Source organism: Trachymyrmex cornetzi, unplaced genomic scaffold (genome assembly GCF_001594075.2).
Source record: "Trachymyrmex cornetzi isolate Tcor2-1 unplaced genomic scaffold, Tcor1.1 scaffold616, whole genome shotgun sequence".
Classification (NCBI taxonomy): Eukaryota; Metazoa; Arthropoda; class Insecta; order Hymenoptera; family Formicidae; genus Trachymyrmex; species Trachymyrmex cornetzi.
The window spans coordinates 40,543-43,112 of NW_017299933.1; the positions used below are offsets into that span (position 1 = coordinate 40,543).

The 2,570-nt window shown below is 34.3% G+C and overlaps 1 pseudogene; it reads left to right on the forward strand.

Annotated features, from left to right (window-relative positions):
* Nucleotides 1–263: 263 nt before the first annotated feature.
* On the forward strand, nucleotides 264–2,097 carry LOC108766762 (uncharacterized; annotated as a pseudogene).
* Nucleotides 2,098–2,570: the final 473 nt, after the last annotated feature.

The following is a 2,570-nucleotide window of genomic DNA, read 5'->3' on the forward strand; positions in this document are numbered from 1 at the left end:
GGGAGACGTTATTAGCGGTATTTAGCGCTATAAACTGTTCGCGTAGCTGCAAGTAACGTAGCTGCTAATAAACACGATCACGACGTCACTAACGGTAGCGTTTTACGTCATGACAAAGCGCTATCAACGCTATTCCTTCCGACGTAGTGTATCGATAGCGTAGTGTTTGCAAGATTGAACAGCATCACTGTAATATCATATGGGTAGAATGGTTATAGTTCTTGAGGTTAAAATTAGAAAAGTGTGCGATTTCAACACGCATAATGGCTAATTATGAAGAGATACTGCTTCGAGATGTTGAAAATAACGAAGAATTTAATTTGCGACTCTCACCGAAGAGTGCTTTTAAAGTATGAACTGGTAAGTTTCTCCTTTTACAAACCAGTAATAGGTTATGATTTAATGTTTTAATTGTGATTATACTCGGTTTTATATTCTTAATATTGTAGTGAAACACGAATCAAATAATTTATTATTTACTGTGTGTATATATATATTTTTTTTTGCTTTAATATTTTTCTTTGTTTTACTTGTAGATTTGAATTTTGTAACGACGTTACTGAATGCTGTACGTCAGGGCAGGATTGATGCCCATTTCCACCAATGTAGATTAACTTTAATCTTGGTTCAACTTACTCTTTGTCTTTTTTTAATATTTGGAACTAGAAAAAGACGAAGAGTAAGATGAACCGAGATTAAAGTTAATCTACATTGGTGGAAACGAGCATGAGTAAGTTAATTCATTTACTTTTTTATATAATATAAAAATTTAGTTAATAAAAAAAGTAATTGAAAAGTTTCTCTTTCAAAGGTTGTCAAAACGAATCGAAGTGGTTAACTTTAAGAAAGTTCAATTAAAAGTTAATAGTTACCAATAAAATGTAATTAAATAAAATTAAGAGTTAAGAGTAAACTTAAATGTAACTAAGTTAGGTTAAAATTATTTAACTTTTTAATTTAACTTCTAATTTTTTAACTAGACACCAATCCTGCATCAGGATTATGATCACAACAATGCATTTCGTAAGAACTTTTTTAACAATCTTCACCTATTGTAATAATGTAATTCGCACCAATTGTTTGATGATGGCTGATCATTATTTAACCTTTCTTTGATAGTAGAGTAATGTTTTGATAATTACATGCATTGTTTTTGTAGATAATATAGACATGTCAATTCCTGAAGAAAAAGAAACAGAAGAACAAATGGGAGAATTGATTGAAAATAAAGAAAATAAGGAAATTTTTCGATATGGATAAGATTTATTATAAATGTGTTTGTAACGTTTGGTTTACATTATAGATTTTAGGTGGTCTCATGAGGCAATAATGCTCTTACTATAAAAGTACAGACAGCAAGAGTCTTCCATGATCTCAGGTAAAAAAAGCCATAAAAAAGCATGGGATGAAATTGCGACAACGATGCATACTAAGGGATATAATATCTCGGGTAAATGCATGACTAGAATAAATACTATGAAACGTACATACACAACCATTAAAGACCATAACGCAAAATCTGACAACAATGCGCGTACATGGAAATATTATGAAGTAAGTATTACTTTAGTTAAATTTCACGTTATACAACATTTACGTTCTTACTCTAAGTGCAATTTAACTGTTTAGGCCATGGAAAGCCTTCTAAGCGACAAATCTTATATAACACCACTGGCAACTGTTTCGTCAACGGGACGTATGCCATCGAGAGAAAGATCGACATCTCCAAGTATTAGCTCTCAAAGTAGCTATAGCATTTTCGATTCTCCTTGTCTATCCAATAAAGAAGTTTCTCGTCAATAACTGTTTACTATATTAATTAATTAGGCGAAGTGTGAGAAATATAGAAAATATTTCTACTTCCAGGTAAACGTAAAGCCACCGATGTTACGGAAACGAAAGTGCAAAAACAACTGGCAGAAGAAAAAAAGAGAAGAGACACAAAGAAAAAATGGAAATGGGAACAAAGCTATTGGAAAAATTGAATAAACTTATAGAAAAGATATAGGTACATTAACAGATCTGAGTGATTAGACACGTACTGATTAGACAAGTAATGATTGGACACAGCCACTTACAGCGGCCACTGTCTGAACTTTTTCCACTGTTTAAGTGTTGTGAGTGACTCATATCCAATTGTAACATGTTCAGTCAATACTCACCCGATCATTCTCGATGTTACACAAACAGTCTTTATTCAACATGATCTTCTTGATATCTTTTTTCACAATTCTTGCTTTAAAGGTCTTAACCAACATGAAGAGATATTTTTTTCAAGTCCTATAATTTTTTATTTATTTGGATTATTTGGGACTGATCTTGTAACGATGCACCCCCAGAAATGCATCGTCCCCGGCAATACCAGCTCGCCGGATGCCGCTACGGTGACCCCCGGTCGCCGTACGCGATGAGAGCGCGGTGCGCTCGAAATATTTTAAAAAAGCAAACATAATTACAGGCCGCGTGAACTCGCAAGTCCGCGAAACCCGAACGTCGCCAAACGACGCCGAGCGCCGCAGCTCTCGCTCGTATTGTTCCACACCGAGAGTCACCGAATGATTCCGGAACAA